At 40.9% G+C, this 27,170-nt stretch overlaps 1 long non-coding RNA gene across 1 annotated transcript; it reads left to right on the top strand.

The window, feature by feature from the left end:
- The first annotated feature begins 2,193 nt into the window (after positions 1 to 2,193).
- On the top strand, positions 2,194 to 11,506 carry LOC144819743 (uncharacterized). The gene is made up of 3 exons (XR_013607546.1): positions 2,194 to 2,296; positions 7,729 to 7,891; positions 11,448 to 11,506. It is a non-coding gene; the product is annotated as an uncharacterized LOC144819743 (long non-coding RNA).
- Positions 11,507 to 27,170: the final 15,664 nt, after the last annotated feature.

Genomic DNA, 27,170 nt, shown 5'->3' with positions numbered 1-27,170 from the left:
CCATATCTAAATTGCAGAAACAACTTCCTTGCTAATGGGGGCTGTATTAAATCTAGCACCTGCTCAAATTGATAATGTGACCTAAAATCCAAGAACCCATGTGTTAAACTCATAGTTTTGACTGCCTGTATTAGGCTAGTCAATTTAAACTCTTTTACTACTTTAGCTAAAGTTTTTTTAGGGGTGGCTAGACAAGATTCTTCGGTAGTGATATATAAGTCCTCCATGCCCATAGCTCGAAAAGAATCCCTAACAAAGGACAACCAAGGTATACTACCTACAGCCCCCAGAGATGACATTACCGCTTTTAGTTCCTCCCTATAGTGTCTCAACTCTTGTGTACTCCACAGCCGTTGCCAATAAAGCAACGGTCGGGACAAGATTAAATCCACCATTGGGAGGATACCCAAATCCATCCTTAGCGGTACTAGGGGTGTGTTTGTTGGCAAAGCCAGGATTTGTCTAATGAACCTATTTTCAGTGAGGGTCAGGGCTGGTACTCTGTATATTTCTAGCGGTGGGCTTATAACCTTTAAGGCACAACTCTTCTGGACTTTTAGGATTCCCCCAATTGCCTGGGTTAGCTTCAGATTGGCCTTGTTGATTTGGGGACCCCATACCATTTTATCATTTAGGGAAAGGCCCAAATAATCAAAGATATGGACCCGCTCGAGCGGCCTGTCATCCATCATTGGGTGTGGGCAGTTAGTGAAATTGACATTGAAGACCATATATTTGTTTTATTGATATTTACTACAAGGTTCCTCTTTTTGCAAAACTGGCTAAATTCCTTTAACACTCGCTGCATCCCCATCGGTGATTTTGAGAGGAGAAGGGTGTCATCCGCAAACATTAGTGCGGGAAATTTGCGGAATGATATTTTAGGGGAATCCAAATCCTTGGCGGCAAGTAGATCTTCAATTAAACCGTTTAGGAAGAGGGAAAAGATGGTCGGCGCAAGCACGCATCCCTGCCTCACCCCCTTATCGACAGGGAAGGGGGCTGATAGTTGGCCATTCTTGTCTTATCTTACTCTAGCGTATGTGCCCTCGTGGAGGCGTTTAAGTTGGAAACAAAGATATGGTGGAATTCCCATGTCCAGCAGGATCCTCCACAGCTGGTCACGGTCCACCATATCAAACGCTGATTTCAAATCCACGAAGGTAAGATACAGGCTCCCATCTTCCAGAACCACATGCTTCCAATAGATCAACTGAAGCTTAAACAGCTGATCTACAGTTGAAGTTTTAGCTCTAAAGCCTGCTTGCAACGTAGTTAGAACATCACAGTCTTCCATCCAATCCTGTAGTCTTTCTAATAACACCCTTGCAAAGATTTTTTGGGTAACATCAATGAGGCTAACTGTCCTATAATTTGCAGGTTCAATGGGGGACCCTTTTTTATAGATCGGAATGATCTCTGCACCAGCCCACGTGGACGGTGCTGGAAGGCCATGAAGAATTGCATTAAAAAGTAATAATAGATATGGAGCCCACACAATAGATATGGAGCCCACACATAGATATGGAGCCCACAAATAGAATGTTGCGGATTTACTATGGAAAATAGGTCCTAACTATAACTACCTACTGGCGACCACTAGTAGGTAATAAATATATATACACACACACACAATTATATGTGTATATACGTAGGTTTTAAAAGTCAAAATAAGTTCATGTATTTTAACATTCATTTATATCTCCATTATTTACAATGGAATGGTGTTGCAATTTCAGTGGTTTGGCTTGTGTGACTCTGCACTTACTCCAGATTTGGCCCAAAAACATTTGTAACTCCTTTATGACCTGTATGGCTGAAGTAATAACTTTTGTACAGTTTGTTAATAGCAACAAGCTTAAACCTTTAGAGGTGGATGTTTGTCTTTCTCTAAACACATCATTAATTCTTCCTTTTCCCCTCCTTACCTTTTCCTAAACCTCGATCATTTTGTAATAAGAGTTCCCCATTTTCCAGCCAGGCACCCCTGTTCTTCCCACAGGTAGAACAAAACGGTAGGTGTACATGTGGGGCAGATATCTCCTTGTAAAAAAGATAAGAGAGGTCTTCAGATATAGGTTTTGGGGAAACATTTTGTAGTACGTTGCACTTTGTGAATAAGTTCCTGATTCATCCTGTTGTTCACGTGTATGAAATGTGCTTTTTCTCCCAGTTAACACCCCTGCAGGAACTAGCCATTGTACGTTGTATGTATATTACCATCACTCAAAGGGAGGTGACAAAGAGGAACATGTTTGTGACAGCTGACACTCTGGATCGCATCCTGACAGGCTCGGTAAGCAACAGGGTCTCACTGACAGATGGTGCTCATTCACTCAGTCATGGAAAACCTCAGGACCTTCAGGGTAGGGGCTGCAAAGCACTGGATCTTTCCTGGCACGGCAAAGCAGAATTACTGCTGATCATTCAGTCAGACCTTTGGTATCCCAGATAGTTCCGTCATAGTTTGCAGCCAGTATGGAAATCAGCAGAGGTGCGATTGGATGGTTAACAGGGTTATATAGATGGCTCTCTTAGAGTATCTGAAATAATTAGCACAGGAAGATTACCTTGTCGCTGCAATAGATGTGTGTTGAGAGCCCAGCAAAAGTAGTACATGGGAGATACAATGAGGCATACAAAATAGCAAGATCTTCGTGACATGAAAAAGTCAAATTTTTTACCCAATGGGAATAGGAGGGATTTTGTAGGAGGTACCACAGGATGTTAGATTGGAGATCTCATGGAGCTGCAAGAAATATGGCAGCTCTTCGAAAGACAGCACAGACTTAGTTTTACAGTGGGTGGGAATGTAATAATCAATAGGACTATATATCAGAATATTATATATAGAATATCATTTGATATCACCATCATGTCCTAAATGTGGAAAAAACTTTTATGTACAATGTTTGTTAAAAAAATGTATTTCAGACAATATACTGACAAAGATATTCTGGTACCACACCTTTAATAGACTGTAACATAGGATGATAGATTAAATAATATAAGGGGTGATAGCGGATAATTCCGTAGCACTTAGACAGGCAGGTACACCATATGAAAATCCAGTTTGTATGGCCATATTTTGATCTTGTGCATGGGCATGTGCATTGAAGGCACAGCAGAATAACTATGCATTGACATCAGATGCTTCTGCATCATCAGATTATGTCAGGTGGACCTATACGATATATTAGGTGCTAGTCCAGCAGTACTTGCAGTAAAAAGGTATATTTGGTTTCACATAGTGTAAAATGCAGTCATAGTATTTCTTTTTCAATTAAAATGCAAACACTTAACGTACCACTGTGTGCACACAAATTATTTTTAACAATGACCTTTTCAACTGAGTAAGTTTAAGTATGTACGTTTTATTTGTAAAGTTCATGGTTATTCAAAACCATTACATGGATAATACAATCAGAAAAGTAATTAACTGTAAAATATGGCATTTTCCAACAGTTTGTCATTTACACACCGGTTTCTCATTTATTTCCATTAAGAAGCCTTTAAGGAGGAGTAAAATACAAAGTGCTGCCTTTTTTACTGCCATTGCTGATACTATTGTGGGTGCAATATTCTATTATTCCCATTTAAGAGTTTTAGTAGAGATTCTCTCTGCAGAAAGCACTCACAAGACAATAGTTAATCATTTTGCTACCTAGTATTTGCATGTTATTTTCTGTGATCCTTCTAGGTCCTTTATTCTGGTGTAGTGGTAATTTAGAGTTGATAGGGATGAATTATTATATTGATAATGAGGAGTGTCCTGAGGAAGGAAGTAATAGTGTGCCTCAAATGGTCTGCCTCTATAAAATGAGTGCACTGAACATCAGGTTGCAATACAAACTAGTGTAAACATGCCACTCTGATACATTTTTAGGGACATCTGACATCACCAGCTAAACTCTAACCTGCACCTACAGGGCACATATACACCACACCTTCACCACCTACATCATACATGAAACCTACATCCCAATGTTTGCTGTTCTACACACTTGCAACATAAACTACATCAGGTATGACTAGCTAGCATGTATATCCTTCACCACCACATGCAGCCTACACTGCCAACAGCACTCTTTAAAACAGGTGTCTTCAACCTTTCCTGAGCTACTATCTAATATAGGGAGTTTATACATGTGCATAGATACCAACTAACTTAAATACTTCCCCTAGAGTACCTCATTCCAGATACAGGGAACATAAAGTATTAATATAACAGGAGATGCATTGCAAAGGTTTACATTTGGGATACTTGAGGATCAGCTGTGTCCCTTTGCCCTTGAAAGACCAAAAGAGAGTGAAATAGAGAGAGTGAGAGAAAGAGAGACAGACAATGATGTGAGAGAAAAAAGAGAGGAAGTGAGAATAGAAATAAAATAAAAGGAAAGAATGAAAGAATTAGGGGGGAAAGGCAAGAAACAAAGAAAACAAAGTAAATAGGAAAGAGGAAGCGATATTCAGAAAGACAGCAAAATAAAGGTGAACATCAACATAACCAGAGAAAGAGCACAATACAGGAAATGAAGGAAGAAAGAAATTAAGAAGAAATGAAAAACGAAGAATCAAACTGTAAAGGTATGAATGAAAAGAGGGTAAGAATAAAGAAGGCATGACAAAGGAAGAGGTAGAAGGAGAAAAAATAAAGAGCACAACAGAGAAAGAGTAGCGAAAGAAGGTAAGAGAAAGAAAAAGACAATGAGAAAGAAAGGAAAAAATAAGAGAACGAAAGTAGCAGAAAAAAGAATGAAGGAGATCAGGTCACTAGTGGATGAAGAAAGGAGAAAAAGAAAGAAAAAAGAACAACAGGTAAATACAACAAAAGGAGAAAGACAGAAAAAGAATAACAGAGGAGGAAAAGTGAAGGCAGAGAAAACAGATTGAACAAAAGGAGGGATAGAAGGAAACAACAAGAGAAAAATACAGAGAAAGAAAGACATTGAGAAAGACAGAGATATGACAAAAGAAAAGAAGGAGGGGAGGAGAGGAGAGGAGAGAAATCAAGTAAAGGTGAAAGAAAGAAAAAGGGAAAAAAGAAACACAGAAATGGGAGAAAAAGAAAGAATGAAAGAACAAAGGAAAGAATCACTGAGAGAAACAGGGAGAAAAAGAAAGGTGGAGAAGAAAGAATTAGTTGGAAAAAAGAAATACGCCAAGAAAAAGAGAAAAAATAAAGCGATTTAAAGAGAAAAAAAAGAAAAAGTAAGAAAGAGACAAAGAATGGGAAAATCGAGGAAAAGGACCAAATAGAGATGGAAATGAGAAAAAGGGAAAATAGCAAGAATACAAATTAAGCTTAGAAGATAAAAGAGGTAGAACTGAAAAAGGTTGCACAACAAGTGTTAAAGAAAGAAATAGTGCAAACAAAAAGGAAGAAAGTGAGAAAGATAGAGAACGAGAGAGAACAAGAGAAAGCAAGATAGAGGGAATAAAATAAATTGAGAATGGAAATGGAAAGAGAGACAGGAAAGCAAGAAAAAAGAAAGACAAGGAAAGACGGTGGAAATAAAGTAGAAAAAAGAAAAGTTTCAGAAAAGGATAGTCTACATCATCTAGTACTGTCAGCTTTTGACTAAATCATAGAAACAGGCACAGTGTTTTTAAAAGCTGTGTTATCAGGTGGGCACCTGTCTATTCACAAGCCTGTTGACAGGCAAGTATCATAGGCGAGCTCCAGATTCCACATGTAGGCAAGGGCTGAGAACACAAAATAGATTCAATCTGTATGTAACAGACTTATAGATTCAAAAGCAAAGCTCTCCTGTAGATTTTGATTTGTGTTTTGTAGAATTACTTGCCTATTTTAGTGCCTGAAGTTCACACAGAAATGTGTGTTCATGTCCGTATGTTTTTGTTTGTGTAGTTGTGTATGTGTGTGAGAAACAGAGAAAAGAGAGAGAAAGAAAGGGAGAGAGAGATGGAACTGCATTCATTTTCACAAGACACACAATTATTGATGGACGGAATGCAGAAAAAAATCAAAACATTCACCCCTAGTCAAGGGATCTGGGTTAAATCCATCAAGCTTTTGCTCACCATACCACCCCAGTTTAGACCTGACCAATCATTTTCACCTCATGGACTAGATCAGCAAAGTGCACAGGAAATAGGTGGTGTTAGGTCCTTTTTTTTGCACCCCGTTGGCCCTTCTATTTTGCAGCAGATGCAGCCAAGGTATGTGCGGGTCCTTTTGTAACAAGGTTTGTACTTACACCCATTTCACCCCCTCAGTGTGTCAAGATGCATTAAACCACTTGTTAGGTTTGGCCCCATACAAATGAGGGACCACTTTTGTCCAGGTTTTTCTGTCAAATTACTAAGCACTGACAAAGGCAAACTGCACCCCAGAAGATGTCTATGGGAAGCGGTGCAAAGCTAGCACACCTACCCAGGCACACTTTGGGAGGAGCAATGTGGAGTCTCAGGGACCCAGTCATCCCCATAAAGAAAGATGAAGTTAAGTAATGTATCCACTTCAACATGCAGTTCGATATGCTGGCAGTACAAAACAGAACAGCATGGAAGTTCCACACATCCTCAACTGTTGCACTCTCTTTGGCCTCTGAGAGTTCAGAACTTAACTGGAGAGGTCAACTTTGAATTTGAATTTGAATTTGAACTGGAGAGGTCAACTTTTTAGCAAAATATACAAAGAGACAAAGCAATTGTGGACCTATTTTGTAATACACTACATTGTCATTAAGATGCAGTTTATGTATGTTATTATTATAGTACTTTTGATTTATTGGCATGATGCTTTATCATATATTTCCCGTTATTGCTACCTAAAACAGTCCATCATTTTTAGAGTGTTAGCCATAAAATAAGACAAATGTTTGTAAAAATAAATATTGCAGTCTCTATGTCATGTCATGTATTGTGTTTGAAAAGAAGTTAAATATTTCACAAAATCACACATTAAAGTACAGCTATTTTATAGGTAGAAAACACTAAGTTAATCCAAGTCTAGAGAATAGCCAAATGCACTTAATTACTTTTGATTGTAATGCCCATTTCAAGTACAGAAAGTGGCTATGAAAATAGTTCACACCTCCCAGCCAGTCCCTAGAAATACATTTGGTGCACACTCTAAATGTTATCAGTCGCTTTTGAATATCTCTGCAGTGCAGAAAGACATACATTTATAAAAATAAACCTACCTTGGATGTGAAATAGAGACAGGAATTTCTGATATTGTTAACGGGTGCACCACTATATGTATAATTCTATATATGACCCATCTTTATCCTATACACTTTCTTGCTGCTAGTGCTCAAGAAATCTTAGTCTACAGCCTTATTTTCAATCTGTTTTGGCAACTCATGGTTCCACTTGGTGTATTTCAAGGAGTGAATATATTTCTCTTATCTGCTCCCGTTCTGTCTTATTGTTGATTGAGTCGTAGGGCCTGATTCCGAGTTTGGCGGGAAGGGTTAGTGTTCCGCAAACTTGAGGGATAGCCTGTCTGCAATATTACAACTTCATTATATCCCATGGAACTAATTAGGTGGACAGGATATCCATCATGTTTGTGACTGAGTATCCCAGCCACTGAACTCATAATCAGGCCCTTAATGATGGTTTTAAGCCTCTCCTGTGTCACAATAACTGCTCAATGCCTGATACTTTGTACTTAATTCTTGTTTTGGGTTTATTTGTCTCTTCTTGTTTGTCATAAATCATTCAAATTACCAATATTTCCTTTTTCTGCATATTTAGGAGAATGCTGGCGAACTTGAAAGGATGGCATTAATGTGTCAAATTGCTCTTACCAAGTGGATACCACATTCAATATCTTCTAGGATTGTAAATCTATTTACGATGCCTTCTATTCCAGAGGAGATTGTGTTTTGGGCCATCCATCAAATGATAATTCTATACGGTAATTTGGAATAATGCGATTTAGTTGTGGAACGCTGTGATCTGTGGCAATCTACTGGAATCATCTAACAAAAGAAGAAGAGTGAGGAGGGAACATAGGCACTCGTTCGTCTCCACTAACCTTGAATTCAACTAATAAAGAGAACAAACTCAAAGCTAAGCTTCAATTATACCAGTCATCAGGGTCACCAGAAAAAGTCTCCATTGCAGGGAACCCATTTGGTTTATGGAAGAACCCTCACCCATCAACCTAGTTGGTGTCATGTTCCATCATAGGGTTCCCACCCAGGGGGCCGAGTATCTCCTAGGTGTACTTCGACGCCTGATTACAGCGGATATTTTTTTTTGTTGTGTTTCTTTTTGGTGAGGAGTAAATACCGTGAGAGTGAAAAATTAAGGTTAAAACTACCTCCGGGGTATCAAATTATTTATTATGTGGTCTAAGGGGTAGTGGTAAACGCAAGTTCTTTGGATGTGAGTGAGAGATTGTGGTCTCACACGTCTCTTAAAGGGTGTTCAATAGTCTACATGTTTCAGCCAATGAATATTGCAATTGATTGGCTTTCTTCAGGATCTGTGGTTCAGAGTAAATATAGCCCTGAACCTACGTGAACTATGCATACACGCTAAGGTGTGCATAGGTGTTTAGGGTGCATAACTTACCCTGAACCGCTTTGGTTCTACGGCCCAAAGGATGACAAAATTGCTTTTAGATGGCTTGTGATTTTCCACTGTCCTTGAGAGGTAAAGGTTAATTCACCAGAGGGGCTCACCCCAACTAATCAGAAAGCCTCATCCATGCGTCAATGTGCACCGCTCATTACCGTAGGAAGGATGATGTAGTCTTTCAAACCTCCCGGGAACACTGCTTCACCGAGATCCCGGAAGAGATGAATGAGTAGGTAAGTATGCAGGCGGCTGACCTTGATGCAGTGAGTAACTAAAGCAGAATACCACTCACTTGAGATGCCACATGACAGGTACAACCTGTGTTAAAACCATTTTTGTCCCTGTTCTTTTTTTACCCTTACTACCATGTACAGAGTGTAACAATAGGCACCGCCTCCCACCGGGAACTATGTTATGAAAATGTTTAGTGCATTAAGTAGGTTGTACTTAAAAACCATTTGCTGACACTTGGATTTTATTCTGACAGTCGGTTATAATATCCTTATGCACCTTCCTTGACTCACCTTGCATTATTAATTGACGTGCTGGGGCATTTTGATGGTTTACTTTTAAATGGTAATAAATGGTAATAACAGGCTAATTTATAATCCGATGGCACACGAGGTGTGATTCGGATTTTCGCAAAAATCTGAATTACCAGCTGATAGCCCCTAATTACTAGGCCATAGGCCTAGTAGAGCCCTCCTGCATTCAGTGCTGCATGCCAGATGATGCAACCACTACACTCACAGGCACACCTATCAGTAGAGGATAAGAAACTGCCCGGGACACATGCATGGATGACATGTCCCTACCATGGGGGACCTTTTAATTGTTTGTAATTATGTTGTGTCTCCTTTTCTCTTGCAGAAATGATCAAATCTGACGGTGAAACGTAACAATAAGTTATGTACCTTACACACCTATGCACACCTTAGCGTGTATGCTTAGTTCATGTAGGTTCAGGGCTATTTTTACTCTGAACCACATGTCCTGAAGAAAGACAATTAACTGGAAACGCATTGGCTGAAACATGTAGACCATTTCACACCCTTTAAGAGACGTGCAAGATCACACTCTCTCACTCACATCCAAATAACTTGCTTTGAACTCTACCCCAGGGACCACATAATAAAGAATTTGGTACCCTGGAAGTAGTTTTAACCTTAATTTTTCACTCTCACGGTACTCACTCCTCACCAAAAAGAAACACAACAAAAAAAACAGCTCCGCAGTAATGAGGCGTCAAAGCACACCTAGGAGGCACTCGCCCCCTGGGTGGGAACCGTATGATGAAGCATGATACCAACTAGTTTGGTGGGTGAGGTTTCTTCGATAAACCAAATGGGTTCCCTGCAAGGCAGACTTTTTCTGATGACCCTGATGACTGGGTTGATTGAAACTTAGCTTTGACCTTGTTCTCTTTGTTTGTTGAATCTGCTGGAATCTACATTACTTTTAGGTCTGGCTGCAAATAGTGTTATCTTACTATGGCTGAATGCCATCACCACACTCAAATACACAGAGAGTGGGCTTTAAAACATGTTCCAACAGATGTTGGCTTGTTCATTTAGGTCCCTTAATAGATTGCTTGTGAAAGGTTTTTCACATTTTGAATAAACCCATGACAGTATTGTTGATTTATACATTTTATAGTGGTGATTGAAAATGGTTCAATCACTAGCATTGCATATACAATACAAATTGAAAGCAGAAAAAAGCTATACATGGTAATTTTAAGTTCTCTCCTACAAATATTTCAAACAATGGCGGCATTGAGAATAGAGGCACATGCATTTGTCATTTTAACCTGCATATTTAAAACACTTCATTTGTGAGGAATGTGACAACTGAAATGAAGGAAATAAAACATCACTACTATGCTTTTCTACCCAGTGTCATAATGGGTATACATATAAACTCTAAAATGATTCATTTTTAGACAGTGCTCATGAAAGAAACAAGCATCGCTGTGCTTATGCCATCAGGAAGCTTCAAAATATGCAACTCCAGCAAGAGGCCTTAGAAGTGTATGGTTGCATCTTAATCTAAATACAGGTCCACTGACAGCCACTTTTGAAGGACAAAATGTATTGCTGCTATTTTGGTTATTATGTTAAAATTATGAATATTGTTTTAGATTTGTTGACCTTTGTAGTCATTTCACATTGCAGATACACATTTCAGCATCACATACCAGCAGAAGATGTTCCTTACAGGAGTTGTTTCATTATGTTGCTTGCTAAAAAACAGTTAAAAAGTAAAACAGCTCTACACCAACCAGCTACTTAACTATTAAGCCTTTATTTGTACAAGGAAATGCAGCAACTCTGCTATAATTCTGAACTCCTTAATCACCGTCATAAAAAGGTGCAAGTGAATCCAGGAAAAAAACAATGTGAAACTTTCTTTTCTGCCTACTGATAAAGGTTGATTGCGTAACGTGCGTTGTGAAAAGATGCATTGCGGGAACATTGTTTTGGCTTGGCTTAGGCAACAGAGGCTCCCTTGGCTACATTCCCTACTTGCTTTCTCCAGAACTGTTAGTATAAACTTTGCTGTACATGCAGAAAAGTGTTGACTACACCAAGATGCAAAAATTGTAGTAAAGTCTTACTTGTGTGAGTCATGTTAAGGAAGAGTTGCAGTCATTTTGTCAGAAAATAAAGGTCCTCATTTCTCTGTATCAAAGCTGGTGAAATCTGGTTTCCATATACCTGGGAGGTTTGAAGTTTTATGTTCTGCTGAGTAGAAAATTTAGAAAGCAATACATCAAGTTATTTTACAATATGTATCATAAAAAAAATAAGCTTACAGCACACTCTTCATTTCAAGTTTGTATTCATCTTTCTTTTGATTAATGATGTGTTTTCTATTTTCTCTTTTAGAACCAGAAATGGAACCATGCCTAGGTCTGATTCTTAGAACGTTTTGTCCTGTAATGAAGACTGCTTCTACAGTCAACCAGAAATTTTGGTTTAGCCTTGGTGTGTACTTGCAATGGTGTAACGGTGGGGCTCTGTTTGATACTTGGGGAGTGTGGGGAGAGTACACCTTTATTAAGTTCTCTTTTGTAACATTACCTGAGAACACCCTTCATGCAAAGAGATGCAATTTCTGTTTGGTGCAGCGAATACCAGTCCATATTCATCCTTTTTTTATCTGCATTGAACTCTCATTTGTTGCCCAAATCAGAATTCAACTGCAACATTGGTCTGCATAAAGTGTAACTCCCCTACTTTCTAGTACATCTGCCAATTGAACTGGCATGCTGAGCTGCTGTGTCAAGTTTGCTATGTCATGACTGGAACACATCTCTTGTCTGAAGAGTACACCTCTGAGAGACACCCTATTAATTTCCGCACCAAAAATCTAAGGGTCTGATTTAGAGTTTTGGGGGACATGTTGCTCCATCACAAACGTGACGTCTGTTCCATCATCTGATTTATTATAAGTTCTTTATAACATATTGTATGTGTAATAAGACAGAAGGGGCTATCCCGTCATGCTTTTGATGGGATACCCATCTGTAGAGGATGTAGCCTTATGGCTAGAGCCGATGATCTCGAAGCTGGGGAACAGGGTTCAAGTCTCAGCAACGACGCTGAACATCCTGTGATTCTGGGCAAATCACTTAATCTCCCTGTGCCTAACAAAATGAATATGTCCTTGTGTAATGAAAGCTGGTGCTTATGTACAGCGCTCTGATACCTGATATCTTCGGGTCTAGTTTGCGCTATATAACACTAAAAAAACAGGCCTTATGTTGTGAAATCACATCCATGGAAAGAGGAGCATTAACCTGTAGAAATTGTACACAAATTTCAAGAGGTAGTTGTTCATTTCAATGGCACAGACGTCTAGTTGCAACCTACAGCTCGCACAATTGCAAACTCGGCACTGTTGGAACTGGGGTCACCAGCTCCCCGTGGGCAGCATGGCACGAGCGGGTAGGCATCCGAGAGCTTATGTGTAAAGCGACCATACAGCACACGCAACCACTGAGACCATAAAAATGGGCACGCAATGAGTGACGCCACTCCAGTTAGTTTGTATAAAAATTAGATAACTTTTATAAAGAGCAGAGTCAGGGCAATCAAAAATTACAGTATCAATATCTCATTAGTTTTCCTTCAGAATACATATGTTTCAACACTTTGTAATAAATACTTAGAGGAATAAATATTAAATATTGGATAATATTGATTAATAGATAATGTTAAGTATAGATAACCACAGGCCTGACCTTCGCCTTGCTTCTTATCAGAACCTGTAAGAAATACATTACAAAAGCAACCAAATGACATTGCATCATATTAGTTCTGTAGGCATATTACCCACTTCTCACCAAGCAAGGGTGAGCGTTTCACAGCAGTAAACATGTAAATAAATACCTGTAGGCTTCCCATAAATACAGCACTAAGTGGGAGAAAGACATTTCATTAAGAATACACGTCCCCTTGTGCAGGATTAGCCATCTTAAGAATCACTCCCAGCAGGAATGAGCATTAAACAGTTCCATAGTAGAAGTAGAACTTTTCATTAGTTATGCACCAACATTTCATCCAGGAAGTAACCACTTCTCTGAGCAGAAGTAAACATTTAATAACAGGTAAACCATACATAAGGCCTAGGCTGAGCAGGACACTAGGCGAAATATGGTTAATCCCTGGGTTTGGGCCTAGCCCTCGCTAATACTCTTCATCCTGGTACTGTAGGCATTCTATTACATCCTCTAATCCGGGGTTATCCTTTTATGAATTGAGGCCTATAAACTGTGGGCCTTGGGACCTCTAAAACAGTCCAATACCAGGGTAAACACCCCCTTAATCTAGTATGGACCTTTCATTAGGAATTATCCTATTCACAGGTGAGAACAACATTTCATGTAGAGCCATTCATATTCTCAATAGCAATAACTTATTTCAATAAAGGTTAAAACATTCAATTAGCAGAAGTAACCATTTCCTTAATCAGGAATAAACAGGTCATTAGAACCCAGGCCCCATTAGCAATTTTGCGCAGCAAGCTCCTCGAATCGGCAGGGCCTGTAATAAGGTTTTCCTAGCTCCTGCAGCTTAAAAATAACAGCCCCTTATGTAGGACTAAACATTTCATTTACCCAGAATAACATTCTCCTTAAGCAGGGATCAACCTTCCATTAATTATATCTAAACCCTGTGCCTAAGAACCAGTAAAACAATGGCACATGAGCAGGAATTGTCAGGTTGGAACAAAACCTTTCGTTAGACAGGCACAATTACCCAATTCCTTGCTCTGCAGTTCTTGACGCAGGGATAAAACATTTCAGTATTCAAGAGTATCCCTGTTGGTAGGTAGAAGTTAGAACACTGGGGCAGGAGTATAAAACATTCCATTAGGTAAGTACCCCATAAAAAGGCTCAACATTTCATGAGAGAATAAACGCTGCATTACTCAGCCATAAACATGCATAGGGCTACACTAACTGGCATGCAACTGTACCCCAGGCAGGGGTTAACTTTTATTAGCTGAGGCCCCCACTGTGTCTTTTGGGGGGCCCTGGCCCAGTTCCAGTACTTGAAGTGGCCAATGGGGCTATTCCCCAGTTCAGGGAGCCTTCTGACACAGCGCCAGGCAGCAAATTCAGGTCCTGGGCACACAGCGCCTCGCTGATGCAGCGCTTGAAGTTAATGACAGATGCTGGATGTACATCGCTTCACAGTACCTCAAGGGTCCCCAGGCAGCAGCCGAGCTCTCAGGTTCACAACGCTTCGCAGTAACAGCGCTGGTAATGGCTTTCTGGTGTCAGTTGTAGGGGAAGGGAATATGGCAGTCCTGGAGATAGCGCTTCTCTGGTACAGCGCTTCGCAGGGGACACAGCAGTTCTGGGAGCTAGTGCTCAGACAGCAGTATCGCTTGGGCAGTTTCCACAATAGCGCTCCTGGCAGCCACAGATCCTCAAATGACAGCGCTGGGCACTCAGGGTTAGTTACAGCCCCAGCGCTTCGCAGGCACAGTGCTTCTCATGGGCCATTCCCATAAATAAGGCAGTTCAGGTAGCGCCAGCAGGACAGGTAGTCCAGGGTGCTAGCGCTAGGGAATAGGAGCGCTTAGCCAGCAGGCAGTTTATTTTAGTTGGAAGCAAACCAGCAGATCAGACAGGACAGGCCACACGACAGTGGCAAACCAGCAAAAGGGGGTCCCAGGTGGCGTCAGGGAGCGCGGGGAGCGACACAGGACCAATACCTGGTTGTCTTCTCAATAGTCCTGTGGTGATTTGGTTTCTTCTCGGCGCATTATGTTTCTTGCGCCCTTGTAAATAGCAGTCTCTGGGTTCCTTGAAGGGGGCTGTTGGAGTTGATGGCTGGTATCAAATCTCCTCAGCCGGTCTCCTCAGGTGGACTCTGGGTTCCCCTCCCGCCGGGCCAGATCAGGGGGTAAGTTCAAGATTCCTCAACACTTGGTAGGCAGCACCTAGGCCCTGTCACTCCCAGTGTCATAGGTCCCTGTCTAGGCCCCACTGCCTAAAACTCCTGCGTAGGTTCTTCCCCAGGTCTGTGCTCCCTCAGTCTGACAGGAAAGTTTCCCTCCCTTTCCTTATTTAGTCCCAGTTGACAGTTGGCAGTGGCAGTTGGTGCCACCTCACCTGTTCCAGAAGGTTCCAGGAGGTTCTAGGAGGTTCCACCATTATAGCTATGGACAGGCTGGCAGGCTAGTATGGATACATTGTTTGAGGGTTCTAGCCAGCTCCTGACTACTAGAATGCGCCCACAAAGACCACACTGCAGTAGCAGGGGTCAGTGGCGGCCATGTTAGGGGAAGTAAGCACCTGCACCTTAACATTAGTTTGACATACACAGGGCTTTCTTCACTACACAAGGCCTATACCCTTTTGTTACAATAGGGGGCACCCTAAATTAAATGAATAAAAAACGAAAAATTCTGGGGAAAGGGCCAAGTCCTACAGGCACCATATTAAGTAAAGGTTTGGACTTGTGCAAATCAGGGAGTACACATATTTTAACAATTTTTCCCACTTGAAAAATAAAGAATACAGGAAGCAAGATCTGCACCCAACTAAACATGTGCAATAATAGGACAGAAAAAGGAGAAATGTGATTTCACACTTTTTGCTTTGTTTAAAATAGGAAATTGAGTGAATTAGTGTTTTTTCAGATGTGTGATATTAAATCAGTCCAGTTTCTTCCTGCCTGAGCAGTAAAATAGTGCATAACCATTATACCACATTTTTACTCTGGTGATATCCGAACCAGCACTTCTTTGTTAACCACATAAAATGATTCACAAAATTACTAATAATGAATGTTTTGATGCAACAGCTTTCATATTTTTACATGCACTTTTTTTATTTTGCCCAGAGGGCCAATATCTTCCTACACTATGAACTTGTGCAAATCTGTTTTATCCACTCTTATTTCAAAAACAACAACACTGTGCAAAATGGAATTGCTTTGTTACAAATTTTAAGTAGAAAGCAGCAACCTGGTGACACAAATTCGGCCTTTCATTTTCTTTGAGTTCAAAACAATGAGTTGCATTAATGTGGAATTATTACCATGTATTGTCTAGAATGTTACAACAGTGCAATGGGATGCAGAAGCGAAATGGAAACCATTACATGACCCATGAGAGTCAGAGAAAAGCTATGTGTATTGAGACTATTACCTGTGAATAATCGCTTGTTATCAGCAGACACATTGCACTGTTTTTGCTCAGTATGTCCTATGCACTACCAGGCAAGGTGGGAAATGTGTAGATAAATGCAACACTTAAGCCTTTGAGCTTTAACTGTGATTTTCTGTTTTTCTGCAAGTCATTGAGATGTTATCAGGCCAGTTTGCTGCCAGTGTAGAAACTCCTGTTGTCACACTTTTCTTTGAAGCCTACTCAACCTGTAAGGCATTTCTTCTAGAAACCATCCCCAATCTCCAGGAGGTAAGTTGGGAAAGTGGGAAAAGAACAGAGCGCAGTGGATGAAGGTTGAGAGCTGTTATGTTTTGTGAGATGACTGATGCATACACATTGACTGCCCCTCCCTCTACCTTTGCATATGTACTTCATTTGATGAAATACAAAAAAACGAAATTCATTCTCTTGACCCACATTTGTGATCCCCATTATTGTAGATGACTAAAATGAGTAAAAACCTTTATTGTACAAGACCAAGTATCAAAAGAATATCAGGTCAGCTATATCAAACAAAATCAAAGCTAAACCATGTACTAATACTAAAGTATTAAGCAACACTTTTAAGTCTAGTAAGCATTTTTGAAAAACGAAAGTGACATAGAGAGATTCTATGGCAATTTAATAAAATCAGTGTTACAGTAGTCTCTTTTTTATGTCTACCACAGCCTGTACATGAAGAGGAGTCAGAGAGGACATTGGGATAAAATGATGGCACAGCTGAAAAGTGGTAGTGAGGGTTAATGGCAGGAGTTGTAATGAGGAGCTTCGGGGAAGAGATGACTTAAGTAGGGGAGTAGAAATTGTTAAAAACAGCTGAGAGACGTGGAGGGGTGGCAGGGGAAATACATTTAAAGAATGGATGAGGGGGAGAAAACAGAGAGGGTTGGTGGGGACCCTCATCCAAGTAAAACAAGAGAGGGTTGTGAGGGGTGCAGCATAGGAAGGTATGGCGGTGAACAAAAGGATCTATGCAATTTTAACAAAGGAATAGGAGGCAATTACTCTGATATTACATTCATTAATTATGATAAATATAACAACTTGGGAGTATAATTTATTTGAAATATTTGTGGAAACAAATTCTTGGATAACATTTCAGTTTTGTCTTGTAGATTATGCTGCCAGTAAAAACAAACCACTGCCTTTGCATGGCAGAATCACCTCCTAGGTAACAGATGTCTAGTGCAGCTGCCTCTCCAGGGAACCCCCACCTTCCACATGAGGCTCATGTTTTCTTAGTAGTTAATGTCTAGTGTGTGGAACTGAAAACCTGCTGTGATTGATCTTAACAGGTCTGGGGACAGGTCATCACCACTCTGGGACATTTGGCCTCCGTCCTGCCAGAGGAGGAACTAGATAAGGAGCTTCCATGGTTGGTCAATGAGGTTAAAAGGCTCCAGCCCCAACTGCCTGCTGATATGGCATTTCGTTTACTCACGGTGAGTGTGACCTCTATTTGCTGCCCATGCTTGTCACTTCAACCAATCCCAAGTGGTCCACTCATAATGAACACCGTATCCCATAGTGAGTGATTAGCTGCAATGAAACAATACATTATTGGGAAATGAGGGCTGAATACAGAACTAAAGGGTTCCATTGGTGAGTCTGTTACACCACAGTTAGAGTCTGAGATGGTTCAGGCCTCCATCATGTGACCATTAGGCCATCACATTGGTATTCCACACCTGAAGGTACCAATGTTGTGGGTATCATTAATTTGAGATGTAGGAAAAATGCATGATTCCAAGCTTGCCCCTTAGGTACCCGTGAGAAATAGAAATACTATACATTCAGACTGTAGTACCCCACTTTTTGACACATTCAAGCATGGTAGTTTCTTAAGCACTGAGCTGGTGTATTGTTTGGGGAGATTAAGGGATTAGGGGAATATACTTTTCCAGCATTCAGTCTAAATAATGAACTAAATACATTTTGATTTGTACACAATACGTGAAGGCAGCCTGAGAAGCAAAACTTACATTTTTATTTGTTACATATGAAATTGGGATGAATAAAAAATAAATATGAACCAAACAGTGGTGTTGAAATTTAAATAAACATCAGCATTGCAGTATTTTTCTCCACCTGTTGTTGTGATACTGAGTAAGTAAAATGTGGTTATGGAAGTGAAACAAGCATACTGACGCTCCATATTGGTCCGTTAATCACAACAAAACAGCAAATCTTCAGACACTAGAGGCCTGAGATAGGTCCTGAGCAGTTGAGAGGCTTACTGAAGCCTCAGTGAGCTCATGAAATTATGCTGTTTTAATTGCGCATCCAGCAAGATCATTACAGCAGCATTTAACCCTTGTTGTTGATTTTATGAATAGCTTGGATCTGCGACCAATTTTATTAAATCACATGTTATGAACCTGACACTAAAGTACATAAAAAGTGCCACTTTTTGCCCCAGGGCCATATTTAAGTAAGGTGGATAACTTTCCGTATTTAAGTATCGTATTAGCTGGCAACCATCAGTTAAAAAGAACATATGTTCCTTTATGAGAGTCTGTGCAGGTGTTAATGAATTCTCCTCCTGTTTGTGCCACAAACCTCTGAAAATTATGCTGGATATATATAAAGGCAAATGCATACCAATTGCAACCTTTGGCAGTGAAATATGGGGTAACCGAATATAAAACAACTAATGATAGCAGAGAATAACAATCTCAGAGGACTTTTGGAATTGGGACAATATATCTCCACTGAAATTATACATGAGGAATTAAGTATCAGTTGCATTATGGATTATATTAGGTCACACCTCTAACAGCTCTGGTGTAGCGTGTTGTTAAAAGAAGTTCTACACCTGAACATATTAATCATACTTTATTGCATGAAATTAGGCAATATATGCAATATACCATGGCTGGTTTACATCAGAGATAATTTTATAAACTTAGAAAGACCAGGGTTATTTTCTAATCCATCCAACATTACCAAACAAGACATGACCTGGTTAAAGGAAGCTTTTAATGTAAGAATGGCTGCTGAGCGAGAAGCATGTAATCTCTTTATTGTTTAGTTAATTAAAACCATACCAATTTTTTCTACATGTATCAACTTTGATTAAAAACATACATTGAAATTATTTCATAATATGTCACAATATAATATCACACAGTCATAAAACAAAAATCCTCAATTATCAGTGTTCCCTGAAACCCTCTAAAATGGTATCTAAATTATGTAAGACTATTGATTTGTTTGGGACTGACATGGAAAACCATCAAATAATGGGTGAAAAAAGTATTAGTTTCATTTATGATAGGTAATTTATAAATTAAATGTTGGGGCCCTAGGTCTTTTATATTAGTCATTAGGCCTTTGCGGGTCAATCCGGTGAACCGGTTGCTGTAGGCATTGTTTCTTCAGTGGATGAACCCTCACATGGGGGCTTAGACTTCAGAGCCTGATCATGTAAATGAAGAAACTTAATCAGTTTTCAGTTCATCTGAGGATCAGATGGATCAAGCCCTGTAATAACAGCGGACCTGCAGGATCATATTCCTCTAATCCAGAAGGCTTCCTTTAGTAAAGTGACACATGCTGGATGAAGTTTCTGACAGGTACATATCTGGTGTGTAAGATCTTCCTGATGACTACCACACAAGCAACACATTTTTAAGCCAATGTTTTTCCACCTGGGAGCGCCTGATAGTGAGGGATAATTTCCAAACCGTAGTGCCAACAGCCTTTTTTTTGTGGACTGAAAAAGTTCGGTCTAAATAGGCCGCTGGGTGAGGACTTTATAGTTGTTGAGTACTGTCCAGGAATGAGATCTTTGACTAAAAGTACTTTTGTTCAATCATAAAGAATGGAGTTTTGCTGCTTTGTTTGGTGCTTACCTAGGGGCCAATTATGATCGCGGATGGACTTGAGTCCGTCCGCGACCCCTGAGGAGGAGGGAACGTCCGCAAGGGCTGCGGCGTTCCCCCCCGAGCAGATTAGGATGTGACCGCCAGGGTGGCGGTCACATCCTCTATCTTTAATATTGCGGAGAGTGCAGCTTCAAGCTGCAACCGCCGCAAGGTCAAAAATGCATGCATCGCATTTGCATGCACAAAGCAGCAGGCACCGCGCAGTGCCTGCTGCTTTGTGCACCTAAATGCAGGGGGGTACCATAGGTACCCCCCATGTGCACCCCCAACCCCCCTTCACCCAGGGGGCCCGCAATGGGCCCCCGAAGTGAAAGTCCGTATGCTTTTCCGCGGTGAAAAAGCCGCCGCGGAAAAGCATGTCTTTCACTCCATCCTAATATGGCTGGCGGTGTCTGATAGACACCGCCAGCCATGTTAGAGCTTTTCTGCCGCGGTCGGAAGGCGACCGCGGCGGAAAAGCTGCAGACGGAGTTCCAGACCCACCAGCCATCCTAATATGGCGGTGGGTCTTTGGAGGCTCCGCAGCGGTTTCTCCGCATCCTCCGGGCCGGCGGTGGCTTCCGCCGGCCCGGAGGATGCAGAAAAACCGCAATCATAATCGGGCCCCTAATTGTTAAAGAGGAAAGATATTTATTCCAAAGTTCCAAAGTGCATAAAAACTGTGTATGGTGATTTATTCCCATTATTGAGTTCTTGCCACAATGCCTCATTAAGGCTAGCAATCACCACATATTGTTTTATCCGATACCAAACTTTTATTGATGAGTAAAGTCGGCCCAGTGTTTCATTAATTAGGCCAAATTGTAGGCGCATTTGAGCGGTTTAAGGGAGTTGGAAGACCTTTTTAAAAATAATAGTTATTAAGTTATTTAGAAATGTTGAGTCTTTTCCGTAAAGGGCAGCACTGGCATACATTAAAGTAGGGAGTGTTTTGGCTGCCATTCCTGAAATCATAGGTCTGAATGATTGGCCCTCCAGTTTTTTTGCCAGTGAATTATAAGCAAAAGTTAGTGCAATTTCCCGTTGAGCCATATAATTCTTCTGTTCGCAATGAGTCAGTTGATTGCCAATGTAATATCCTAGATATTTGTAGCTAGACACATTTTTTAAGGATTTTTCTTCCAGACAGATGTTATACGGTCGGGCTGCCCGATGACTAATAAGCATGGTTTTTGTTTTTGTTGTGTTGGGTTCTAACTTGTTTGCTGTTAGAAATTGTGCAAGTTCAGTTAATATTCTGGTTAGGTCAATCTTGGTTAAGCTGATTAACACAATATCATCAGCGTGAGCAAGGTGTGATTGATAGGGCTAAGGTGCCAAGATATGGGGAATGAGAGTTAATTGCAGTAAGGTTTAATGACAGATCAGATATGAAAAGATTAAAAGATGTGGGGCCATCACATATCCCTGCTTCAGGCCTTTGTTCATATATATTTTTCTTGAGACTCTTGAACAGTCCCCGAGTTATACTCTTACCCATGTATCAGCATAAAATAACATTTAGTCCATTTAGAATTCCTTCTGGAATGTTCCATGCTCGCAGTTTAGTCCACAGAAGACTCCGGTCCACGCTATCAAATGCAGCTTTTAGATCAATAAAAACGAGATGCACATTCTGTTTGTTTTGTCTTGCATTTCTCTGCAATTAGGGAGATGGATAAAATGTTAGATATAGTTCCTATCCCTTCTCTAAAGCCCGGTTGATTTGCAGGAATCAGATTGAGTTTGTTAGACCAATTAACCAGATCTCCCAGATTCAGGGAGGCAAGGTAATTTGATTCAACATCCAACAGTACTATTAGCCTATAGTTGGATGGGTTTGTTATTTCCCCTTCTTTGTATATCGGTGTAAAAATAGATCATTGCCAGCTCTCTGGAATTTGGTTTAGGAGCTCAGCTTAAAAAAAAGGTTCTCTAGTGTAGAGCTCCAGAAAGCTGGGTCATGTTTAACAAAGGCTTGCGGGACACCATTGTGCCCCATTGCTTCATCTCTTTTGCTTTGTTTTTTTATACTTTTTATTGCATCTGCTGTGTAACGGGAGTTGTTTGTATTAGATTCCGTTATTTGGTCAAAGATCTTGTTTGTCGCATTTGCAAAGGTGGGTTGGTTGTCAGCACCTAGTTGCTGTGGATGACTTAGGTGAACCTGCACTGTCTATGTCTGTTGGGAAATATGGTGCTGTATTCCAAATTTCTGATGTATATAGTTTGTCCATTCCTGTTCCTGCATATTTAATGTTAGAGTGTTCCTTGGCCGATTCAATTCGTTTATTGTTTGCCAACATTTGTTTGAGTTATGATTTTTTGTGTTGTGTAATATTTTTACCCAGAAGTTATCCGCTTTTGATCTTTTGTTCCCCCATAGCTTTTGTAATAATGTTTTCTCTGCTCTCATAATGCTTCCCATGCAGGGCATTACTGATTTTTGATTGTAGCTTCCTTAGTGTTTTATTTAAGTCTCTTCCTAATTGTTGTACATCACTTGTTAATCCTTTATGTGGGTTGAAGCATGGTATCTTGTGACGAGATTTAATCCTTACAGTTGCTTGAGTAGACTAACCGAGTTGCACTTTCGTTGTTGTAAATTGCAGCTGATTGCTTCCACTTGACGGGTGAGGCATTTTAGTTTTATTGTGTTCAAGTTGCCTTACTGAGATGTAGAGGCTTGAAATCGTGTCAAGTTCAAGCTAAAAACAATGTGCTGAATTGAATGGTCGCTCAGTGTGGTGTATTCAATATAATAATGAGTAAGGAGTGGCGTTTATGGTAGCGTTATGATCGTGTAATCAAGTGTCGGCTGTGATATTGGGCGTGGTATGTGTATTTGGGTGGGGTGTCTTCTTCCGATCTTCCATTAATCACACACATTCCCTGGTATTCTATAGCTTTTACCAGCTGTCGGCTGATTTTGTCCTGTTGAGTCGGCCTATTTTAGAGCTGTTGCAGTACGCTCCAGAAAATATTGTCAGATCCCAGAATTTCATCTTCTTCAGGTGTGTGGAACAAGTTTAGTTGAAATCCCCAGTTAGAACTATATCCCAAGCTGGTTCAGCCCAATGTTATTCCGAAATGGTTTCAAGTAAAAGTGCATTGTTGTTCTTTTGGGGGGGGGCATTCGGCTGCGTGTAGTAGTTGATCAATATTACCGATGTCTTTTTCCCAAGCAATGGTATGTAAGTTTAATATGTTGAATACTCTAATCTGGAGAATTCGACTATTCAGAGTTAAAGTTTAGAGCCAATGCAAACTGTCAGGACCCCATTGTCCAAACATGTTGTTTGCATTTTTCTGCCACCTCTGTGTAATGAGCAAATCCAACTATAGGAAGGTCTTCCAATGCCCATGTCTCCTGTAAGGTTAACTATGTCACAGAAGACCCACTCTTGTAGTGGAAGACCTTCTTCAAGAAATGTATTTGCTCCAGCTATATTCCAGGATAGAATGTGAATCTCGTCCTCGTAAGGATTTCTAGTTTTGTTTGTTCTTTGTCATTCTCTGTTACTGGGGGCTAGTGTACCCCGAAGCTAGTGCCATTCATTTAAGCTTCAGTTGTTTACTGGGTGACGATCTATGGCTATTCTGTCCAATGTCGCATGTGAACTACTGCTTCCCTTAGCACTCTGTAGTATGGAATAAACTTGTTTAGTAACCAGAAGATTGTTGAGATCTTGTTTAGGTTGATGTAAGTGATTATCAATCAGTGGAGAGGGGTAGCAAGGGCTTGTTGGTATAGATAGTTTTATACCGCAGTCCGCAAATTGTTGGGAGCTGTTTATTATTAGCTGAGCAATTTCTGCTGATTGCCATGTAGTTAACGTTTGTTCCCTAGAGTCTTTTCGGTCTGCTGTAAGGAACTGGACTGCCAGAATTTTGGTTGTATGTATCAGTTTTAGGTCCAGGATTACAGCCATGAGTCCAGTATATTACTTCTGTTCAAGATATCATGGCTGCCTTGTGAATTATATTCTGGAGTCCATATTATCTGCTGAGTTGTGCTGTTAAGCTTAGTTATGTCCCTTAAGCTTTCCTTAAGTGTACTCTCCTTTGATACAGGGTTTATCTGGCTTGCAATATGATATCGTAGTGGTACTTGTGATAGCTGGGTTCCCTTTATCGTTTCTTGGCTTACGGCAATGATTCTGGAAATCTCTGGTGGGTCTGTACTATCATTTATTTCCTGCTGCTGGGAGCCCAGTGTATCGTCAGAGTTGAGTGAGTATTCTATTATGTCTAAAGACTTGTTTGAATAGTTGACAGGTTTAGGACCTACTGTTATTCTGGGTAAAAGATTCCGAACTGGAGGAAGTGAATGTGCGGTTGATCAGAGATGCGAGTTTAAAGGAGCTTGGTTTCCCCTTTTTTTGGATCGTTCTCGGTCTGCTCGCCTCTTGAGTTTTTGTGCACACAAACCAACTCTGTCAACTGACTTGTGTATTTCCATTTCCTCCTGGTGGTTATAGCATAAACCGAGACAGTGGTATCAGTGCTTTTGTTTTTAAGAGACCCAGAGCCTTCTGTATTCATTCCTGCGGTCTCTTTAATTGAGTTGGTTTGGATTAGCGGGGGATTTGCAAGTGTTGATGACGATTGACTTTCTTCTAAGTTTTTAGTTTGACATGGTGTAGTAAAGATCGGGTATAGTTTGGTGAAGCTTTCAGTAGGATGTTCCTTTATTCTATTTCTTGCTTTCCTTACTCTCTTTTCTTGCCTTCTGGATTGCAACAGTGTGTTTGGTTGACCTGGATATAGCAATGGTTTTGTTAATTGCTCAGCATTTGCATATTCACCCGTTTCTGCGGTAGAAGACTGGGTTGTGCTATTAATGCCAAGTGCGGAGACTGGCACTACTTACTGAGGCTGCTTGTTTGAAGTTGAATTGGTATGATCTGTAATGATACTCCCTGGATGGGGGTTAAAGTGAACCATGTGTTTGTTAAGACAAAGAATCTGTTCCATTAAAGTTGGTAGAAAGCTTAGCTTATCTAGTATTGGGCCGCATACACATGAAGTGGGCTGGGTGGAGTCAATGGATTGTACTCTCATTATTAGATTAGTTAAGTTATCCAGTTTTGACTTCATACCTGCAATGTAAGATGCAATAAAGTTCATTAGGTCTATTTGAATGTCAAGCTTGTGTAACTGCATAATCAGAGTTTCTGTTGATGCTTGCAATGCTTGCAGCAACAGGGGTATGAGCTCAATCGGAATCTGTGTCGTGGTCCTTGCCCCGCTGTCTGTTAGGGGAATTTGTCTGGCATTTTCCTTAGGTCCGAGTGGAACATTTGCACCTAAACTGGCAATTACAGTGAGCTCTGGGGGCGGGCAAGACTTAATAGCACATTTTTGAGGCAACATTGTTTGTTGAACTGGCCCATTGTTATTGCTATGTAGGAGTTCTTCCATGTCCTCTCTTTGCCACACCTCAGGCAAACCATCTTGCGAGTTTTGTTTGAACATATTAGTGTGCGGGTAAACCTTGTCAATTTCTGGGATATGTAGGTTTAGCCATAAAAGATCTAGGTTCTCGTTACTCAATTGAGACGTTTGGGAGATAAATATGTGACCTTGGTCTTGAGTCCTAGAGAGTGCCCCAGGTGGCATGTCTTGTTTCTCTTGTTTAGTGACTAGACTTACTGGGATATTGTCTCCTTCATTTTTTATTAGCCTAGGTGTCTGCACATGGGTTCCCCTATATTGTTTTCTTTGCAGTCTGTGTGTACAAGAGCTGTTATTGTTGAGATGTTATCTCCTGATATAATTGTACTGCGTGGCAGCAAATGGCTCCCCATGTTGTTTTTTTCTGTAGAATCTATATGTGCAATTGCTGTTGTTGTAGATATATGTTGCAAGACAGTACCACCATCAGGGAGTGTCCTGCTCTGACTCTCCGCTTGGAGACTTATCTCACAGGAGTCCTGAGCTGAGCTTGCAGTTTGTAGTGACATTGTTGATCCTATTGGAGTATTGGAAAGATTGTGGGCTGCTTGGGTAACCAGCCGCTGTAAAATCTTTGTACGAGCCAGGGGAGTCACCAAACCTGGAGTATGCCCTGTTGCTGCAAAGATTACTGAAACCGGGTCCTTGAGCAATTGAAATATGAGGTGTTTCGTATTGAACCTGAAACTTCTATACAAAATTAAACCTTTCCTCCCCCCCAAAGACCTGAAACAGGCCACTCAGGCACTTGTGCTTTCCAGAATAGACTATGGCATCGCAGTGCTGACTGGAACTGCCAAGGCACACCTGGGACCTCTCACCTCCACCCTCAACGCAGCAGCAAGTATGGTCAGAGGAACAAAGAAATTTGACCACATCTCCCCAGCACTCAAAGAACTGAAATGGCTCCCGATTGACCATCGAGCCAACTTCCGCACAGCTTGCCTCACTCATAAAGCCCTGCATACAGGCAAACCGGAATACCTGGCTTCCAAACTCAAAAGGGGGGTCAGTCCAGGAACCTCAGAAGCTCCAACACACTTCTACTCATCCCTCTGAAATCACAGAAACGAAAAACCTCAAATAAATCCTTTGCGGGGAATGCCCCCAGGATCTGGAACTCCATCCCCCCATATCAGAATGACTGCCTCCTTCCCGCAATTCAAATCGCTACTCAAAGCCCTCTTCCTTGATTCACCTACTTCTCCTGAGGCACAGCCGGGAGCTACGATCTCTTGTCATTTTTTAAAATTGTATAACTTTGTGTTTTTAAAATTGCACACTTGCCTGCCCTTGGCGCAGCTAATTCTCCTTGCTCATAGACACCCCTGCACAGCGGAGTTAGCGCTGCAGCGGGCGAGGTGTTTTTGCTCATCATTGCCGCCATTTCCGCGTTCAGCAGGACACGCCCACCTGCCTTGGCCACGCCCCCTTCACCAAGCCTACTTATAGCGCTGAGTACAAGCGCCGCCCTGATTCACCTACTTCTCCTGAGGCACAGCCGGGAGCTACGATCTCTTGTCATTTTTTAAAATTGTATAACTTTGTGTTTTTAAAATTGCACACTTGCCTGCCCTTGGCGCAGCTAATTCTCCTTGC

This window comes from Lissotriton helveticus, chromosome 2_1 (genome assembly GCF_964261635.1).
Source record: "Lissotriton helveticus chromosome 2_1, aLisHel1.1, whole genome shotgun sequence".
In the NCBI taxonomy this organism is placed as follows: domain Eukaryota; kingdom Metazoa; phylum Chordata; class Amphibia; order Caudata; family Salamandridae; genus Lissotriton; species Lissotriton helveticus.
Note: the sequence above shows the minus strand (reverse complement) of the source record. Positions and strands in the feature narration are given on the sequence as shown.